This window comes from Apodemus sylvaticus, chromosome 5, assembly GCF_947179515.1.
Source record: "Apodemus sylvaticus chromosome 5, mApoSyl1.1, whole genome shotgun sequence".
NCBI classification, from domain to species: domain Eukaryota; kingdom Metazoa; phylum Chordata; class Mammalia; order Rodentia; family Muridae; genus Apodemus; species Apodemus sylvaticus.
Window position 1 is genome coordinate 112,860,886 of NC_067476.1, and position 22,282 is coordinate 112,883,167.

Sequence of the window (22,282 nt, forward strand, 5' to 3'; positions counted from 1 at the left end):
TATCGTGTGAGAGAAGAATAAATAAAAAGAAAAAAAAGAAAAATAATGAGCTATGGAAATGAACAGAGAATTCTCAAAAGAAGAAAAACAGGTAGCCAATAAATATCTTCAGAAGTGTTCAACCACTTTATCCACCAGGGAAATACAAGTTAAAATGGTTTGGAGAGGAAGAGGATATGCCCTGGGGGAGTCATCAGACAGGGGAATGTGGGGGTGGGGTTATTAATGATACTAGGCTATGTTTGCAGACAGAAACATAGCATAGCCATATCCTGGGAGGTTTCATCCAGCAGCAAATGGAAATAGATACAGAGACCTACACCCAAACATAAGAAGGAGCTTGGGAAGTCTTGTGGAAGAGTTGGGGGATGGGATTGAGGGAGCTGTAGAGGTCAAGGACACCACAAGAAGACCTACAGAGTCAAGTAATCCAGACCCTTGGGGACTTCCAGAGAGTGGACCACCAACTAAAGAGCATGCTTGCATGGACTGGATCGAGGCCCTCTACACAGTTGTAGCAGATGCACAGCTTGGTCTTCATATGGGTCCCTTAACAATTGAAGTGGAGGCTGTCTATGACTCTTCCTGCTATTGGATCCCCTCCCTTAACTGCCTGCCTGCTTGGGCCTCAGTGGGAGAGGATATGCTTAGGCCTACTGCAAGTGGATGTCCCAGGGTGGGGTGGCGACTGAGGGGGACTTCCCCTTCTCTGAGGAAAAGGGAAGAAGGTAGTGAGGGGAGAGATTTGTAAGGGTGAGACTGGCAGGAAAGGAGGGACGGGGGCTTCAATCAGGAGATACAGTGAATAAATAAATATATTTTAAAAATTGTTTTAAGGCTCCAGCACTCTAGTGAGATTGGCTATCATAAAGAAAACAAATGACAACAGATTCTGGCGAGAATGTGAAAACAAGAAACTATTAACTGCTAGTGGGAGTATAAACTAGTACAGCAAGTGTGGGAATCAGTATGGATATTTCCCAAAAGACTATAAGAACCATCATATGACCCAGCTATCCCACTCCTGGGCATAGACTCCAAGGACTCTATATCCAACCACAGCAAACTTGTACATCTATGATTTGTTCTACTCACAATAGCAAGAAATTTAATCAACCTAGACATCTACCACCTAATAAACAAATAATGAAAATGTGGTGCAGCTGTATGATGGAATTTTATTCAGACATATAGAAAGATGAAAATTTGCATGAGAATGGATAAAACTGGAAGATATTATATTAAGGGAGGCAACAGAAAATAAAACTTGAAGCCAGATTCAGAAAGACAAACACCACCTGTTCTCTCTCATGTACGGATGCTAGCTTATTTTTACATATATTCAGTTTTGAGGGAGTCAGTATGTACAGAAACCAGAAAACGAGAAAGGGGCTCATTAGCTGGTGGGGAGCAGTAGTTTAAAGATGGTAGACAAGGGTAGTAGAATGAATATGATAGGAAAATGGCAGGGTAACTACTGAGATGGGATGATTTACGTGGGGGGCAGGGAGATGGGGAGAAAAGAGATGGGGAGGGTTCAACAAGCAAATATGTATGAAAATACCATAAAGGTCCCTGACACTTGGTAATATATCTAAATATAATTTTGAGGCATCTACATGAACGTACCTTGTATATGTGGATATAGTGGTTTGAATATGCTTGGCCCAGGAAGTACCGCTATTAGGAGGTATGGCCTTGTTGGAGTAGGTGTGGACTTGTTGGAGGAAGTGTGTAACTGTGGGGGTGGGCAATGATACCCTCCTCCTAACCACATGGGAGCCAGCCTTCTCCTGTTTGCCTTCCAAACAAGATGTAGAACTCTCAGCTCCTCCTGTACCATGCCTGCCTGAATGCTGCCATGCCCTACTGCCTTAACGATGATGGACTGAATCTCTGAACACATAAACCAGCCCCAATTAAATGTTGTCCCTGTAAGAGTTGCATTGGTCAGGGTGTCTGTTCACATCAGTAAAGCCCTAACTAAGAGAGTGGATAAACCTTCTCCTAGAACTTACAGATCATTAAGGTCAAGTCTGGGAGTAGGGACTTGGCCTCCAAAACAATGCAAACAATTACCATTGTGATTGGTTCATCAATGGGTTCAAACAGGTTCATCAACAGTCTAACTGAGCAATGGAACTGCTTACTAAACTACAGCAAGATATATTCATTAATACAGTAGAGTAGCAGTAAGTCTGTTATGTAGATAACCAATTGCATTAAGACGAATTGAGTCCACTCCACAGAACAGAACAGAATCTGATATTAAAACCCTGGTTAAAAGCTTATTGCTGAAGAGATCATAGATCCTAGTGAGAAAGCTAGAGCAGATTTTCATTAAATAGACATGATGTGCCCATTAAATCACCTTCTAAATAATTACGTTTATCCTTATAGACTAATGAGAAGGAAGAAGGAAAAGCTGGGTGCCCTGGAAAGAAGGTACCCAAGAGTGATGAGTTTGCAAGAGAGGTTAGTGGGATCATACAGATATGATCAAAATATACTGTATACATCTATGAAAATATCACAACCCAACCCAATATCATGTATTATTAATACGAAGATGAATTGAGTCCACTCCACAGGACAGAATTCACATCTGATATTACAACCCTGGTTAAAAGTTCATGTATTATTAATATACACTGATAAAACATGTATATATGATGGAAATGGTAACATGAAATTCTGTAATGCAAATTTACATACAAAGGAAAAAATGTCAGGATATTATAAAACCTTGTATCAGTAACCTTAAAATCCAGGAAAATATGGTGTGGGATATTCAAGCTTTAAACATAAATGTCAACACAATCCAGTTGTATCTCTTGAAACTAGGGAATAAATTGGAGCATTTTTAGATAGGTACAAGTTAAGATAACTCATAACCAAATCATTACTGCAGAAATGCTTTTTTAAATACTATGTACACAGGGTTAGAGATGGCTTGGTGAATAAGAGCACTTGCTACTCTTTCAGAGGACCAGAGTTTGGTTCTTGGGACTCATTCCAGGGGGCTCATAGCCATATGTAACTGCAGTGCCAAAAGATACAATAGCTCTAGCTTTGACAGGTCCCTGCGTTCATGTACACATGAACCTACACACAGTCACATACCCCTACATATAATTAAAAGTAACTAAAATAAAATATTTTTACAAAGTTTATTTTTTTGTTTGGTTTTTTGTTTTTGTTTTTGTTTTTATTTGGTTTTTTTTTTTTCGAGACAGGGTTTCTCTGTATAACCCTGGCTGTCCTGGAACTCACTCTGTAGACCAGCCTGGCCTCGAACTTAGAAATCCACCTGCCTCTGCCTCCCAAGTCTTGGGATTAAAGGCCTGCGCCACAACCACCCGAATAAAATATTTTTAATTTTTAAAGTACTGTACACAAAGGGATGAATAATACAATCCAATTCACAAGAGCACAGGAGAAAACATATTTCATGACAGGAATACATGAACATAGGAAAATCAGGAATTAAGTCATCGTTTTCAATACAATAAAACAAGAAGAGCCAATAATCCATCTAACCAAAGTAACCAATAAAGCTATAAGAATAACAAACTTTTCAATGGTAATATTAAATAAAAATGGCCTCTATCCATTAAAAGATGCAGTCTGGATTTAAACACTTGATCAAACAATATGTTGTCTCCAAGAAACATACCTCACTATCAAAGACCTCCCAACAGAGAGTCAAAAGACAGGCAGCAGTCTATGAAGCAAATGGAAGATGTAAATGAGCTGGCATAGCAATTCTCATATTTGATAAAATGGACTTCAAACAAAACTAGTCAGAAGGGATAAAGAAGGCCACATGTAGTAATGAAGGGAACAATTTGCCAAGAAAACACAACTCTAAATATACACCAAAATTGGGATTCTCAGTTGCATAAAATAAACACTACAAAACATGAAACATCAGGTAGGTCCTTACATAGAAAAAGTGCAAGACTCCACTTGTCATTTATGGAGAAATAATTCAGATTAAAAATCAATAGAGAAATTTTATTAGTAAACTATACCACAGATGAATTGTATATATAGGATTTCTACAGAACGTCCCATCCAATGGAAAGGGAATACACATTTGTTTCAGCAGCCCGTGGGTTCTTCTCTAAAGTCAATCACAGTCTAGACATCAAGAAACACAAAAATAGAAAATATTTTTTATTTTATCATCCCATAGTAGAATAAAACCAGAAACCAATAGCAAAAACAAACAAAAACCCCACAGAAACAATATAATGTTCGAAGATTAAACAATATGTTTTTGAATGAGCAATGGGTCATTGAAGAAATCTAGAAGTAAATAGACCTCCCAAACTAAATGAAGATGCTATCACAGTAAGGCACACAACTTTAGGACACAACTAAGGCAGTTTCAATAGAAATAATAGGGCCCCAACAGTCCTAACACCATTCCCTCCATCTCCTGTTATCCCTCTTTCCATAATCTCTCTCCTACATTCATATATTTTGTGTCCCTCTGGGTTTGACCAGGGCCAAAATGTGTTGGGATTTGAACTATTTATTGGACTCTGGTAGGCATATCAATGATTATTATAACTGAAGTTAATATCTTCTTCCCTCCCAGAGTCCAATGGTGGCCAATAATTTGGTAGAAAGGAATCCCATGAGTCTCTTCCTCATCCATTACTAACTGTTGAGAGGTCCTGCATTGTACAGGCCCAGAGAAAGTAGTAACAGCTACCATAAGTTCCTGATTATAGTCACTATGCCATGTCTAGTGAAATTTCACTGGCTTTCCTTTACATTCTCTCTCTCTCTCTCTCTCTCTCTCTCTCTCTCTCTCTCTCTCTCTCTCTCTCTCTCTCTCTCTCTCTCTCTCTCTCTCTTCCTCCCTCATTCCCTCTCCCTCCCCCATCCTCTTCTGCAGTGATCCCTAAGCCTTGGAGTGGGTAGTGTAAATGATAGGTTTTAGTGCATTTATTTTCAGTATTTTGGGTGGCTATGGGTCTCTGTATTTACCACCATTCACTGACCTAGCTGCTTCTGTGATTAGGGTTGAAAGTACCTTAATCCAAGGCTGTAAACACAGATATTCAGAAGGTAGTTTAGCATGATGCCAATTGAGCTAACTATTGGTAGTAATATCCCTTATAGGACTTGTTCAAACTGGAACTGACCTGGGCACTTCTTCCACATGGCTAGCTTTCAAGTGCTGGGGGTGCTATGCAGACTGCTGGGAAAGAAAAGGCATCAGTGGACTTATCTAGCCATCAGTGTTAGAATATATTAGAAACCTTTCAGGAAATATTTGCCCAGATAAGCAATAGTGGCACAATGGTTATGGGGATAACCAATGACTCTTAGATTGAATTTGAAGCCTGCTTCCCAGACACAGTCCTTTGCTTGATGCCATGACCCTAGCCAAAAACTCATGCCTAGAATTTTTCTGTAGTTACTATTAAATATACATACATACATATTATTAAATATACATACATATAAATATATGAATATAACCTACTGAGTCCACTTAGTGTTGCTTATATGAACATGTTTTTAGGGTTGGTTACTTGATGTTGAATAACCAATTAGGGGACTCATCACTGGGGAAGATTACTTCTCCCTATCTCAGCAATAATTAAGGTATTAAGGTTTCCTAAGCAGTCAATGCCTGACAAAAATCAGTAGGAACCAACCAATTATCACGATAAAAACATAAAATCTTGGAAATGTTACACACAATTAGTTAGCTTTTAATTTGGTAATATTTAAAAGCATAGCCTCTTTTTCTATTACATACAGAGTTAGCTTACATAGACCTTGAATATCAAGATTTGTTGGGGTTATAGCTCCTCTTCTTCCCATTATTAAAATGAAAATTAGTAAAAAATAGTTTTGTATGTGGATATAGATGTCAATCTTTTTATATGTAAACTTGCATATTCCTGAAAAACAAAACCATAGCAATAAAATAATTTTAATATATATTATTTAGAAATATTAACATAAAGTATTTCTGAGCCCTCAATAATTTTCATTACCCTTGACTATTACAAAATAAAATACAATTTAATTTCCTTCTAGAATTTGTTTTGGAAGAAAATCGTTATCAAAATTTATGTTGCCAAAACAAAATTTTTATAACAATACAACTTTCTTTCTTCACTGAATGTTGTTTTATTTTAAAAAAATGATTTTCAAGGTCCTTGAGAGGGCTTGGAATGGAAAAACCTTTGCATGCAAGTCTGACAACCTGAGTTCAATCCCTAGAGCCTACAGTGAAGCCAGAGAAAGCCAACTCCTGAAAGTTGTCCCCCAACTTTTTTATGTGGACCATGGCATGTACACACCGCAACACACACACACACACACACACACACACACACACGCGCGCGCGCGCGCGCGCAGTAAACAAACAAGCAAATAAATAAAATGGATTGAAAAGGACATAATTTAAAAATGAAAATCTGATCCATTGCCTTAAACACTCGATCCCCTCATCCCATCCCACATCTCAGACTCTGTTGCCTGCCTCTGCCTCTGCTGCCTGCCATCCCTTTAGCCTAGCTGGACTGTTTAGTTGGACCTTAGTGGGAGAGAATGCACTTAGGCCTGCTGAGACTTGATAACCCAGAGCAGGGTCCTACCCAAGGGGAGCTTCTCCTTCTCAGTGGAAGAGGGGAGGGGTGTGGGGGTGGGAGCTTGCAAGAGTGGGCCTGGGAGAGGTGCTGCAACTGGGGTGCAAAGTGAATAAATAGATTAATGAAAAATGAAAGTACTCTACTGTATTTTATGAACACAGTAGTTTATGTGTTTATCATCTCTTACAATACTCATTTTTAGAAAATCATCTTGTAAGGGGGGCAACATTTGGAATGTAAATAAATAAAATAATTTTTAAAAAGTAACAATTGAAAAAAAAGAAAATCCTCTTGTAAATACTATATCTAGATTTTTTTTTCTCAGCCTCAGTTTCCAGAATTAACATTTAAAAGCATCAAACCCAACTGATTCCCACTGGGAAGATCTCTGAAAGTCAACATTCCCATTGGGAAGATCTCTGAAACCCAACATTCCCACTGGGAAGATCTCTGAAAGTCAATAATTAATCACTATTTTAGTTATTCATTACTGAGGTATAATCTACATAATCAATTTTCTTCCATTCAAAATTCTTCAGTCAATTATTACGCTTCTGCATTTTAGTTAATTTCTTTTTCAAAAGAAAAAAAGAAAAAAGTAGCTCCTATACTTTGGTCTAATTCAAAAATCACAGCTTAAACATTCACATTTGTGCACACATTTTAAACATAGGAATGGAAATCCACTTTTTTTGTTTTGTTTTATTTGTTTTTTTGTTTTTTTGTTTTTTTGTTTTTTTGTTTTTTTTTTTTGAGACAGGGTTTCTCTGTGTAGCCCTGGCTGTCCTGGAACTCACTCTGTAGACCAGGCTGGCCTCAAACTCAGAAATCTGCCTGCCTCTGCCTCCCAAGTGCTGGGATTAAAGGCATGTGCCACCACTGCCCGGTAGAAATCCACTTCTGGAGCACATCTTAAAGCACATTTTGGAAGAAACAAGTTTAAAAATGAGCTTACGGCACATGAAGTTTTGGGATCTCTTTAAGAGCAGCAAAGCTTTCATCAAATATTAGATGTGTCTTTACTCAGGCACTAAGGTGTCAGGCACAGCCACACAAAACTCTCATTGAGTCAATGACTTTAGGTTCTTGTCTTAAGAATTCAAAGAATATCCTTTCCCAATTTGATGGTTGCCTTTTTGTTCTTTTAACAGTGTCCTTTGCCTTACAGAAACTTTGTAATTTTATGAGGTCCCATTTGTCAATTCTTGATTTTAGAGCATAAGCTATTGATGATCTGTTCAGGAACTTTTTCCCCTGTGCCCATGTCCTCAAGGGTCTTCCCCAGTTTCTTTTCTATTAGTTTCAGTGTGTCTGGTTTTACATGGAGGTCCTTGATCCACTTGGAGTGAAGTTTAGTACATGGAGATAAGAATGGATCAATTCGCATTCTTCTGCATGCTGACCTCCATTGAACCAGCACCATTTGTTGAAAAGGCTATCTTTTTTCCCACTGGATGTTTTTGGCTCCTTTGTCTAAGATCAAGTGTCCATAGGTGTGTCGATTCATTTCTGGATATTCAATTCTATTCCATTGGTCCACTTGTCTGTCACTGTGCCAATACCATGCAGTTTTTAACACTATTGCTCTGTAGTGTTGCTTGAAGTCAGGGATACTGATTCCCCTAGAATTTCTTTTGTTGTTGAGAATAGTTTTAGCTATCCTGGGTTTTTTGTTATTCCAGATGAATTTGAGAATTGCTTTTTCTAACTCTGTGAAGAACTGAGTTGGGATTTTGATGGGGATTGCATTGAATCTGTAGATTGCTTTTGGCAAGATGGCCATTTTAACTATATTAATCCTGCAGATCCATAAGCATGGCAGATTTTTCGATTTTCTGAGGTCTTCTTCGATTTCCTTCTTCAGAGACCTGAAGTTGAACTCAAGAAGTTAGACCCTAGGGAACCAAATGACCCTATTAAAAAATGGGGTACAGATCTAAACAAAGAATTTTCATCTGAAGAAATTCGGATGGCTAAGAGGCACCTTAAGAAGTGCTCAACATCATTAGTCATTAGGGAAATGCAGATCAAAACAACCCTGAGATTTCACCAGTCAGAATGGCTAAGGTCAAAAACTCAGGAGACAGCAGGTGTTGGCGAGGATATGGAGAAAGAGGAACACTTCTCCACTGCTGATGGGGCTGTAAGATGGTACAACCACTTTGGAAATCAGTCTGGCGGTTCCTCAGAAAACTGGACATGACACTTCCAGAGGACTCTGCTATACCTCTCCTGGGAATATACCCAAAGGATTCCCCGGCATGCAATAAAGACACATGCTCCATTATGTTCAAAGCAGCCTTATTTATAATAGCCAGAAGCTGGAAAGAACCCAGATGCCCCTCAGAGGAGGAATGGATACAGAAAATGTGGTATATTTACACAATGGAATACTACTCAGCAATTAGAAACAATGAATTCACAAAATTTTTAGGCAAATGGTTTGACCTGGAAAATATCACCCTAAGTGAGGTAACCCAGTCACAAAAGAATACACATGGAATGCAATCTCTGATAAGTGGATATTAATTAGCCCAGAAGCCCTGAATACCCAAGGTACAAATCACATAACAAATGACTCCCATGAAGAAGTATAGAGAAGGTCCTGATCCAGGAAAGGATTGATCTAGCATTGGAGGGGAATATAAGGACAGAGAAAAAGGAGGGAGGTGATTGGAGAATGGATAGAGAGAAGAAGGTTTATGGGACATAGGGATCCGGGAAAGGGGAAATCATTTGGAATGTAAACAAAGAATATAGAAAATAAAAATATTAAAAAAAAATTCAAAGAATAGCCGGGCAGTGGTGGCGCACACCTTTAATTCCAGCACTTGGGAGGCAGAGGCAGGCGGATTTCTGAGTTCAAGACCAGCCTGGTCTACAGAGTGAGGTCCAGGACAGCCAGGGCTATACAGAGAAACCCTGTCTCGAAACATGGCCCCTCCAAAAAAAAAAAAAAAAAAAAAAAAGGAATTCAAAGAATGAAATTTATGGAGGGTGAGTTTTATAAATAGTATTTTTATGGGATGCTAAAAGAAAGAAAGAAGGTAGAGCCTCTGTGTAGCAAGAGTGGGTCTCCGGAATGAGACCCCATTGAGGATCACTGCCTCTGAGCTAATAAGTCTTTACTGAATGGCAGCATTGGAGAGGGAGGTTCTGGTCATTCTGGTTTCCAGTCTAAGTGTCCTGGTGCCTGTCAGTTTCAGTCACACCCTCATGTATGGTTTATAAAAACGGGTACCAAAAAAAAAAAAAAAAAAAAAGGCCCATTAAGAAAGAACTTCTGAGCTCCACAGTGGTGGCGCACACCTGTAATCCCAGCATTTGGAAGGCAGAGGCAGGTGGATTTCTGAGTTCAAGTCCAGCCTGGTCTACAGAGTAAGTTCCAGGACAGCCAGGGCTACACAGAGAAACCCTGTCTTGAAAAGCCAAACCAAAAAGAAAGAAAGAACTGGTCAAGAAATTGTCCCTGCCTTGCTACCAGGGATCCTATAGACCTAGGCTCTCCCGCCCCATCCTTCTCCAATCTGGTTTTCTTAGTCAGGTTGTTGCTTGCCATAAATAATCCCATCCTCTTGACCCATCTTCCTTTCTTTGGGACTATCCTAATGCCAGATCTACTTGGTACCTACCAGAGACTCTGTAGGCACATGTTCAGACCCAGGTATTCAATCTGGGCGTTCCCTCCATGACTTCATTCATTCTAGTCATCCAAGTCCCATGGCTCCTCGCCAGGGATAACACTCTTCTCCCAGCCTGCCCTACTCCCTCACCAGGTTTCAGCCAAATTTCCATCAGCGACCCCTTCAGCCATCACATGTGATCCAGTGTCTCACAGCCTTGCCAAATGCCTTACTGAAACTCTCCACTTGTTTTAGCTAGGTTTGAAATCTAAGACAAGACAACACTGCTAGGGAAATCTTGTTCAAGACTCTTTAACCAAACTGCTGGAGACTTCAGACTCTAGCAAAGAAACAGAAGGCCTAGATAGAAGCTGTGTCCCCAGACTGAAATCCTAACCCTACAATAAATTGTCCCCTCCTGAACATTGTCATTACTCCCAGTGAAAGAAGAAAAGTGATGTAACAACAACAACAACAAAGTAAAAAATAAAAATCACAGATCGATTCCAACTCATGTTAGTGGGTGACTCCAATACTCCACGCTCACAGATAGACAATCTGGAGACAAAACTAAACAGATAAATTCTGAGATTAAATAACATCATAATTCAAATGGACCTAATATCTACAGAACATTCCATCTAGCACTAAAGAACTTGTTTTTCTCATTAGCCTGTGGAACTTTCTCCAGAACTGACCACATATTAGGACACAAAGCAAGACTTAACAAATATAGGAACATTGAAATCACACCATGCTTTCTCTCCCACAACAACGAGAAAATCTAGATATCAACAATAGAAATAAGAGGCTCTGTGGGTGTAGCTGCTGTGTTGCATGTGTGTCAGTAGGTGGCAGAAAGGAAAGAGGCTGTGTGTAAGCTCAGCGCTCGGACCTATGAGTGTCTGAATGATTAGTAGCCTAACATCCCTGAAAAGGGAAAAAATACAAGCCTGAGATGGCTACTAGTCCAGTGCCAGGGCGCTTGGATAGAGCTAGCCTGAGATGGCCAACAGCCTGGTGCCAAGCAGGCCCAGACAGGCTCCTGGGACAGGGAGCAAGCTGGAGACTAGAAGAATGGCTGCCTGAGGAAGGAGTGAGGCAGACTTTCCTTGCAAGTGACCACTTGAGCAGGCCAGGAGAGCCTGAGATGACCACCGGAGCAGCTCCATGGGGTCCAGACAGGGAACTAGCCTGAGATGACTATGCCCTGGGGGTTGGTATGACCCCGCCCCCAGGGCCATGATGCACAATTGAAGCACAACACCTGAGACCAGTCTGAGAAACAGAAAATAAAAGAACATTTCCAATTTTCTTCAGAGAAGCCAGTATTACTCCTAAACCAAGACCATACAAAGACCCAGTCCAAAAAAAGGAGAATTCTAGACCAATATTTCTGTTAAACATTCAAATATTCTCAATAAAATACTTGTAAAGTAGATTTAAGAATGAATGAAAAAGATAATTCACATTGATCATGTTATCTTCACGTCAGAAGCACAGGTAGTTCAAAATAGGGAATCAATAAATGTAACCCACAACAAAAATAGGCCATAAAAGACAGAAACCACATGATCATTTCATTAGGCAAAATCTCATTCGACAAAATTCAACATTCAATCACAATTAAAGTTTTAGGAAATCTAGGAATACAGGGAACATATCTCAATATAATAGGCAATATACAGCATGCCCACAGCCAACATCTTGCTAAGTAGAGAAAAACCAAAGCATTTCCCACTAAAATAAGAAATAAGACAAGAATAAGAATGTCCACTCTCTCCTTCATAACTAATATTGTATTGGAAGATTAAGATAAAGAAATAAAAACAAATGAAGAAGATAAGGAAGATACAAACAGGAGAGTCCGAGGCCAATGTGTTTTTTCTAGCAGATAATAAGATCCTATAAATAAAAGTCCTTAAAGACTCCTACAGCTAATTAAATGCATTCAGCAAAGTAGCAAGATACAAAATTACACACACACAAAAAACAGTAGCCTTCTTATACATGAGTGAGAAACATATCAAGAAAGAAATCGGGGAAACAATTGCATTCACGGTAGATTCAAAAATATCCTAGAGTCATTCTAATCAGGAAGTAAAAGTTTTGTACAATGAAAACTCTAAGGTATTAAAAAAGAAAATTGAAGAAGACACCAGAAGGTGGAAGAACCTCCCATGCTCATGAATTAGTAGGATTAGTATTATGAAATGGTCATCCTATCAAAAGCAATTTGCATATTCAATGCACTCCCCATCACAACTCTAATGAAATTCTTCACAGAAATTAAAATATAATTTTGAGCATCATATAGAAACACTAGGTTGTTTTGGGATAACCAACACACACACACACACACACACACACACACACAGTGTCATCACCCCATATTTCAAGTTAAACTAAAACAATCATAATAAAAAACAGCATGATATTGGCATAAAAGTAGATTGTTTGACCAATGGAATAGAACTGAGGATTCATACATACATGAACCCAAACTCCAACAGGCACCTGATTTTTTACAAAGAGTCCAATAATACACATTAGAGAAAAGACAGCATCTTCAACAAAAAGTTCTGGTCAAACTGGATAGCTACATATAGAAGAATGAAACTTGATCCTTATCTGTCAGGGTGAGATGTAAGTCTTTCATAAAACTGGACATGAAATGGATAAAAGAACTAAACATAAAACCTGAATCTGGTGGATGAGAAATTAGAGAACGTACCTGAGCTCATTAACATAGGAAGGAACTTTCTGAACAGGACTTCAACAACACAAGCATTAAAAGCAACAAGCAATAAACTAAAAGTCAAACTAAAAGTCACCTGTACAGCAAAGAATACCATCATCTGAATGAAGAAGCAGCCTACATGGGAAAATAAATCCTTACCAGCTACACACTGGACACAGTGTTAGTATCTGGAATGTGTAAAGATTTTAAAAAATTAAAAATCAAGTAAGCAAACCTAACTAAAACATGGAAGATGGAGTGGAAATTGTTGCAGTGGCATATATTTTTAATCCCACCACTCAGGAAGCAGAGATAGAGACAGAGGCAGGAAGATATCTGTAAGTTCTAGACCAGCCTGCTCTACACAGTGAGTTCCAGAACAGCCAGAGTTATAGAGAAGGGCCCTGTCTCACAAAGGGGAATGGTGGTGGTGGACTAAAACAGACTTCTCAAAAAGACATAATACAAATGACTGAGAAACAAGTTTAAAAGTGTTCAGCATCCTTAGCCATCAGGAAATGCTAATTAAAAGTATTTGGGGATTTTGTTTTACCCAAATTAAAGTGGCTAAGAACCAAACCAAACCAAAGCAAAACCGAAACCAAAAATCAACAACACAACAAACTAAATGTTGACAAATGATAATGCGAATACAGGGAAACAAGAAATGTACTCACTGCTGGTCACTGTGGCTGGGAGAGCAAATGGGTACATCCACCATAGAAATCAGTGTGGAGAGCTCTGAAAATGGCAGAGAGGTATCAGATAATTCAGCTGTACCTCTCTTGAGTATTATACTATAGAGACATCTCATCCATGCTCAGTAATGCTCTATTCACAATAACCAGGAAATGGAAACAGTCTAAATGTCCATCAACTGATGAATGTATAATGAAAATGTATTACATTTACACAATGGGATACCATTCAGCTGTTAGGAGAAATTATAAAATTCACAGATAAATGGGTGGAGATGAAAGCAATCATTCTGAATGAGATAGCCAAGACCCAGAGAGATAAATGTTATATATGCTTTCTCTCCTTTGTAGAAATTAGTTTTAAATCTTCAGACACCTGTGTTTCATTTGAAATAGCCACAAAGGTCAAGAAAGTTAGTTAGGGGGCATGTGGGTCATCTTAGGAGGGAGATAGAACAAAGTGTTATAAAGGTTTAAATGGTACAGGAGGGTTTAATGTGGAGAGGGATGCTGGGAGAATGAGGGAATCTGGAATTGGGTTATAACTAACACAAAAGACATTTTAAAACTCAGACACGTATGTAAAGAGTTTAAACATTACCCTATTGTAGTTTGAATATGCTTGGCTCAGGGAGTGGCACTATTAGGAGATGTGGCCTTGTTGGAGGAAGTGTGTCAATGTTGGGGTGGGCAATGAGACCCTCCTCCTAACCACATGGGAGCCAGTCTTCTCCTAGAAGCCTTCAGATGAAGATGTAGAACTCTGAGCTCCTCCTGCACCATGCCTGTCTGGATGCTGCCATGTTCTTGCCTTGATGATAATGAACTGAACCTCTGAACCTGTAAGCCACCCCCAATTAAATGTTGTCCTTATAAGAGTTGCCTTGGTCATGGTGTCTGTTCATAGCACTAAACCCTAACTAAGGGGACAACAGTGCCTCTACAAGACTTCACAGGGTAACAAATAAAAAGATCAGTTCCAGGAATGGGTTGTATCCTTTGGATTCACTGGTAAGAGAGATCCAATGGATCTCCAAACTTTACAGACTATTTCCAATAATTTTGGTTAACCCACCATAACTTGACAGTAAGACCCTGAAGTGGAAACTTCTGGTTTCTTTGGAAAGTTATGTCAAATGATGTTTTGCTGGGGCACACAGGTGAAAGGATGTCTTGCTAAACAAACACGTGAAAGAATGTTTTCCTGAAGCAGACACAGGTGAAAGAATGTTTTGATTTAGCAAACACGTAAAGGACCCAGAATGAAGGAGTATAAATATGACCCCACAGACAGTGGGAGAGGAGCACTGAGATTTGGTTTGGTTTGCTCCACCTCACTATTCTTCTCTAACCACAATCATGTATTGGTTTGCTTTACATAGTGTTGTTGAGCTCAACTTGTGATAATGCTGCCATTGAGAGAAACTCACCCAAGAACTGCTCTCGAGGTTCCTGTAAGCAACACGCCACTTCTGTGGCTTCGCCTCAGGCCAGTTGGTGAGCCTGGTGGTTTCTTCAGGATTGGACTACAGCCACCTGGTGTCTGCTTGCTGAAAAGACTGGACTGTAGCTGCTGGTTTGTGCCTGTTGTCTGCCTACCTAGAGGGCTGGTCTGCAGCTGCTGAGTTTATATTTGGTGTTTGCTACAGGACTGAACTGCTGAGAAAAAGATTGAGCTTGCCCCAGAGAACTATTGCTGAATAGGTCTGCTTCCCCCACATCCTAATAACTTTTCTCTTCCACTGCCTTAGTTGAGTGGTGGGCTAGAGGAGTGATTGAACACTTATTAAAAGTAGGTTTCAAAAATGTATGCCTATAAGACACTGTTACTGAGAACACCATACACTAAATTCATATAACAAGGAAAGCAAGTTGATACTGACCTGGAAGTCACATCCTACTTACTAGTTTTTATAGTGGTGTAGTGTTCCACACTACCAGAAGAGAAAGGCAATCACAAATGTTATGCGGGTTTGATCCCTACGAGATACAGTAGTGACTAGCCTGACATGTCCACTGGTACATTAATGGCATGGATGTTATGGGAGTTACCAACTATTTTCTTATTGCACCTAAGGCCAGCTACACAAGTTGAAACCATTACCTGGCAGTGCTATTATGATCCATAACCTGTGGCTAGACAGGTCATAGGCCCTAAGGGAGAATCTAATATAATTACTCTACTAAATGGACATAGTATTAAACCAACCCCTAATGACTTATCATTATACCCATAAATTACTGCATTAGTCATTCTTCATCAGAGAAGCTTCTTTATCCAGTAAATGTTAATTAACAAAGAGACCCACAACTGACCAAGGTACACAGAATAAGAGACTGGAACTCTCGGGCTCAAACAGAACATCTATGATTACACCCCCTTTACCTAAGGCTCTCCTGAGTATGGCAGACTTGGCAGGTGGAGGGAGGGCACAGAAAGATTGCAAAGGTACAAGAAGCCTATAGAACACCAAATAAATAAGAGGAAAAGATAAATCCTCTCATCATATAATAATCAAAACACTAAATGCATGGAACAAAGAAAGACTATTAAAAGCTGCAAGGGAAAATGGCCAAGTAACATAGAAAAGTAGTGTTGGTTTTTCTGTGCAAAGGTCCGTCTGCCTGCACCGCGACACAGATCACTTGTCTGCCTGCTGCGCGGGCCATGGGGATGCAGTGGAGAGGTGGGCCACAATGAGATACACCAGGCCAAACAGTTCCACGTGGGACTTTATTTAAGATGGAGAAAGGGGTAGCGGGCGGGAAGAAGGAAGGAAAGAGAGAGAGAAAAGAGGGAGGGGGAGAAACGCTGCCCAGTTATATATGGGTGATTACAGGTAAAGGTGGGCCATTGAATTCTGGGTATATGGTGGCTGTTGCCTTGGCAACAGACCTATATACACAGTCCTAATTGTCGCCTGTATGACATAACAGGTCTCGCAGGTCTCAGTACCAACAAGTAGACCTATCAGAATTACCCCAGACAGAGATTATGAAAGAAAGCTAGAAGAGCCTGGCCAGAGATCATGCAGACTCTAAGAGAACATAAATGTCAGCCCAGGCTACTATACCCAGCAAAACTCTTTTTTTTTTCCTTTTCTATATTCTTTGTTTACATTCCAAATGATTTCCCCATTCCCAGTTCCCCTCTCCCCATATGTCCCATAAGCCTTCTTCTCTCCACCCATTCTCCAATCACCTCCCTCCTTTTTCTCTGTCCTGGTATTCCCCTATAATGCTAGATCAAGCCTTTCCAGGATCAGGACCCTCTCCTTACTTCTTCATAGGAGTCATTTATTATGCTAATTGTGCCTTGGGTATGCAGAGCTTCTGGGTTAATTAATATACACTTATCAGAGATTGCATTCCATGTGTATTCTTTTGTAATTGGGTTACCTCACTTAGGATAATATTTTCCAGTTCCAACCATTTGCCTAAAAATTTCATGAATTCATTGTTTTTAATTGCTGAGTAATATTCCGTTGTGTAAATATACCACATTTTCTGTATCCATTCCTCCATTGAGGGACATCTGGGTTCTTTCCAGCTTCTGGCTATTATAAATAAGGCTGCTATGAACATAATGGAGCATGTGTCCTTATTGCATGCCAGGGAATTCTTTGGGTATATGCCCAGGAGAGAGGTATAGCAGGGTCGTCTGGAAGTGTAATGCCCAGATTTCTGAGGAACTGCCAGACTGATTTCCATAGCAGTTGTACCATCTTACAATCCCACCAGCAGTGGAGGAGTGTTCCTCTTTCTTCACATCCTCGCCAACACCTGCTGTCTCCTGAGTTTTTAACCTTAGCCATTCTGACTGGTGTGAGGTGAAATCTCAGGGTTGTTTTGATTTGCATTTCCCTAATGACTAATGATGTTGAGCATTTCTTAAGGTGCTTCTCGGCCATCCGAATTTCTTCAGGTGAAAATTCTTTGTTTAGATCTGTACCCCATTTTTAATAGGGTTATTTGGTCCCTGGGGTCTAACTTCTTGAGTTCTTTGTATATATTGGATATTAGCCCTCTATCAGATGTAGGGTTGGTAAAGATCTTTTCCCAATATGTTGGTTGCCGTTTTGTCCTTTTGACAGTGTCCTAATCAACATAAATGGAGAAACCAAAATAATCTAGGACAAAACCAAATTCAAACAGTATCTGTCTACCAATCCAGCCCTACAGAGGATCCTAGAAGGAAAACTCCAACACAAGGAAGGTACCTGCACAAAAGAAAGGACAAAATATTAAGCTCCTCACAACAAAGCCAAAAGGAGAGAACCACAAGCACATAAAGCCACCTTCAAAAAAATTATCAGGAACCAACAGTCATCTTTCTTTAATATCTCTGAATATTAATGGACTCAACTCACCTATAAAAAGATATAAGCTAACAGACTGGATACACGAGCAAGATCCAGCATTTTGCTGCACACAAGAATAGCAAAGACAGGCACTATCTCAGAGTGCAAGGATGGAAAATGGTCTTCCAAACAAATGGTCCCAGGAAACAAGCAGGAGTTGCCATCCTAGTATCCAATAAAATAGACTTTCGACAAAAAGTTATCAAGCATGAAGAAGGACACTTCGTATTCATCAAGGGGAAAATCCACCAAGAGAAAGTCTCAATTCTGAACAACTATGCCCAAAATGCAAGAGCACCCGTATTCATAAAAGAAACTTTACTAAAACTCAAAATACACATTGAACCCCACACAATAATAGTGGGTGACTTCAACACCCCACTCTCACCAATGGACAACTCATTGAAAAAGAAACTAAATAGAAACACAGTGAAACTAAGAGGCTATGAACCAAATGGATTTAACAGATATCTACAGAACATTTCACCCTAAAACAAAAGAATTCACCTTTGTCTCAACACCTCATAGTACCTTCTCCAAAATCAGCCATATACTTGATCACAAAACAACCCTCAACTGATACAAGAAGATTGAAATAATACCATGCATCCTAATAAAGGAGGCAAAGTGTGGAGCAGAGACTGAAGTAAAGGCCACCCAGAGACTGCCCTACCTGGGGATTCATCCTATAAACAGTCACCAAACCCTGACACTATTATGGACGACAAGAAATGCATACCAAAAGGAACATGCCATAGTTGTCTCCAGAGGGGCCCTGCCAGAGCCTTACACATATAGAGGCAGATGCTAGCAGCCAATCATTGGTCTGGGTGTGGAGTCCCCAATGGAGGAGTTGGAGGGTGGTCCAGAGGAGCTGAAGGGGTTTTCAGCTCCATGGGAAGAACAACAATGTCGGCCACCCTGATGAACCAGGACTCCCAGGTACTAAATCATCAACCAAGGGGTACACATGGTTCCAGACAAAAATGTGGCAGAGGAATTGTTGAGCATCAGTGGGAGGAGTGGTCCTTGGTCAGGTGAGGGCTCAATAGATGCCCCAACAAAGGGAAATCGAGGGGAGGGGGAGGTGGGAATGGGTTGGGTGGAGGGGCATATATTTGGAGGCAGGGGGTGGGAGGAGGGGTTGGGGGTTTTCAGGGAGGGGGAACTGGGAAAGATTTTACCATTTGAAATGTAAATGAAGAGTATATTTAATTAAAAAAACCTATGCATCCTATCAGATCACCATGGCCTGTGACTGGTCTTCAAGAACAGCAAAAACTACAGAAAGCCCACATACAGTGGAAATTGAACAATTCTTTTGTTGTTGCTTTTCTTTTTCTTTCTTTTTTTTTTTTTTATGAGACTGGGTTTCTCTGTATAGCCCTAGCTGTCCTGGAGCTCATTCTGTAGACCAGGCTGGCCTCAAACTCAGAAATCCACCTGCCTCTGCCTCCCAAGCACTGGGATTAAAGGTGTGCACCACCACTGCCCGGCGAACAACTCTTTACTCAATGATAACTTGGTCAGGGAAGAAATAAAAAAAGAAATTAAAGACTTCCTGAAATTTAATGAAAAATGTTGACACATCATACCCAAACTTATGGGATGCAATGAAAGCAGTGCTAAGAATAAAGTTCATAGCACTAAGTGCCCTGGTAAAGAAATTGTAGAGATCTTACACTTACAATTTAACTGCACACCTGAGAGCTTTAGAACAAAAAGAAGCAAACTCACCCAAGAGGAGTAGAAGGCAGGAAATAGTCAAACTCAGGGCCAAAATCAACCAAATAGAAACAAAGAAAACAATACAAAGAATCAACAAAACCAGAAGCTGGTTCTTTGAATCAACAAAATAGATGAACCTCTAACCAATCTAACTAAAGAGCTAAGAGGCAGTATCTAAATTAAAAAAAAAATCAGAAATGAAAAGGGAGACATAACAGAAACAGAGATGATTCAAAAAATTATCAGATCCTACTATAAAAGCCTATACTCAACAAAACTGGAAAATCTAGATGAAACTGATGGTTTTCTAGACAGATACCACATATCAAAATTAAATCAAGAGCAGGTAAACTATCTAAATAGGCCCATATCCGCACAAGGAAATAGAAGTCATTAAAAGCCTCCCAACCAAAAAAGTCCAGGGCCAGATGGATTTAGTGCAGAATTCTACAAGACCTTCAAAGAAGATCTGATATCAATTTTCCTCAAACTATAAAATAGAAAGAGAAGGAACACTACCTAACTTGTTTTAGGAAGCCACAATTATTCTGATACCTAAACCACACAAGGACCCAACAAAAAATGAGAACTTCAGACCAATCTCGCTTATGAATATCAATGCAAAAATACTCAATAAAATTCATGCAAACTGAATCCAAGAACACATCAAAACCATCATTCACCACGATCGAGTAGGCTTCATCCAGGTTTGCAAAGTTGGTTTAATATAAGAAGATCCATTAACATCATCCACTATATAAACAAACTCAAAGAAAAAAATCACATGATCATCTCCTTAGATGCAGAAAAAGCAGTTGACAAAATACAACACCCCTTCATGTTAAAAGTATTGGAGAGATTAGGAATTCAAGGCCCATAACTAAACATAATAAAAGTAATTTACTGCAAATCAACAGCCAATATCAAATTAAATGGAGACATACTTGAAGCAATCCCACTGAAATGGGGACAAGACAAAGATGGCCACTCTCCCCACATCTATTCAATACAGTACACAAAGTGCTAGCTAGAACAATAAGACAACAAAAAGAGATTGGAGGGGATACAAATATGCAAAGAAGAAATAAAGGTATAACTATTTGCAGATGATATGATAATATACATAAGCAACCCCAAATATTCTATCAGAGAACTTCTCCAGCTGATAAACAACTTCAACAAAGTGGTCAGATATAAAATTAACTCAAATATCAGTAGCCTTTCTTTATACAAATGATAAATGGGCTGAGATAGAAATTAGAGAATAGCCACAAATAGTGTAAAATATCTTGGGGAACTCTAACCAAACAAGTGAATGACCTGTATGGCAATAACTTTAAGTCTCTCAAGAAAGAAATCGAAGAAGATCTCAGAAAATGCAGAGATTTCCCATATCATGGATTGGCAGAATTAACATAGTAAAAATGGCAGTCCTACCAAAGGCAATCTATAGACTCAGTGCAATCCCCATCAAAATCCCAACACAATTCTTCAAAGACATGGAAAGGGCAATTCTCAAATTCATCTGGAAAGGGAAAAAAAAAAAAACAGAATAGCAAAGACAATTCTCAACAATAAAAGAACGGCTGGGGGAATCACCAGCCCTGATGTCAAGTTTTACTACAGAACAATAGTGATAAAAACTGCATGGTATTGATACAGAGACAGACATGTTGAAATGGAATAGAATTGAAGACCCAGAGATAAAACCACACATGTACAGACATTTGATCTTTGACAAAGAAGCCAAAAATATACAATGGAAAAAAGAAAGCATCTTCAATAAATGGTGTTGGTCTAACTGGCTGTCTGTATGTAGGAAAAATGAAAATAGACTCATATTTGTCACCTGGCACAAAGATCAAGTTCAAGTGGACCAAAGACCTCAACGTAAAAACCAGATACACTGAATCTAATAGAAGAGAAAGTGGGAAAGAGCCTTGAACTCACTGGCACAGGGAACGTCCTAAACAGAACTCCAGTGGCCCATGCTCTAAAATCAAGAATTGATAAATGGGACCTCATGAAACCCTGTCTCGACTTCCACCACCACCCCCCAAAAAAAAAAACGGTTGGTGGCTATAGCGACTATTCCTGGTTGTCAACTTGACTATATCTGGAATGAACTACAATCCAGAATTGGAAGGCTCTCCTGTGATCCTAATCTTGAGGGGGAGATACAAGTTTCTGATCTGTATCTTGGCTTGGAGATCTTGAGGCACAGTGGCTATGAATCCCAGGAGATTAAGGCAAGGAGATCTCTGAGTTCAAGGTCATCTAGGACAAAGCAAGTCCCAGAGCCAGGTGTGGTAGCACACACCTTTAATCTGGGACACACCTTCTTCTGGAGACCTACATAAGGGCATTGGAAGAAGGAAGATTCACTCTTCGCCTGTTTGCCTTGTGGGACTGAGCAACTGCTAGATCCTTAGACTTCTATTCACAGCTGCTGCCGACCACTGTTGGGGAGCTGGACTTCAGACTTTGAAGCTGAAGCTTCCTGTTGAAG

The 22,282-nt window shown here is 39.7% G+C and overlaps 1 non-coding gene across 1 annotated transcript; it reads left to right on the plus strand.

The window, feature by feature from the left end:
• Positions 1-11,043: 11,043 nt before the first annotated feature.
• LOC127686566 (small nucleolar RNA SNORA17) lies at positions 11,044-11,175 on the plus strand. The gene has a single exon (XR_007978179.1). It is a non-coding gene; the product is annotated as a small nucleolar RNA SNORA17 (small nucleolar RNA).
• Positions 11,176-22,282: the final 11,107 nt, after the last annotated feature.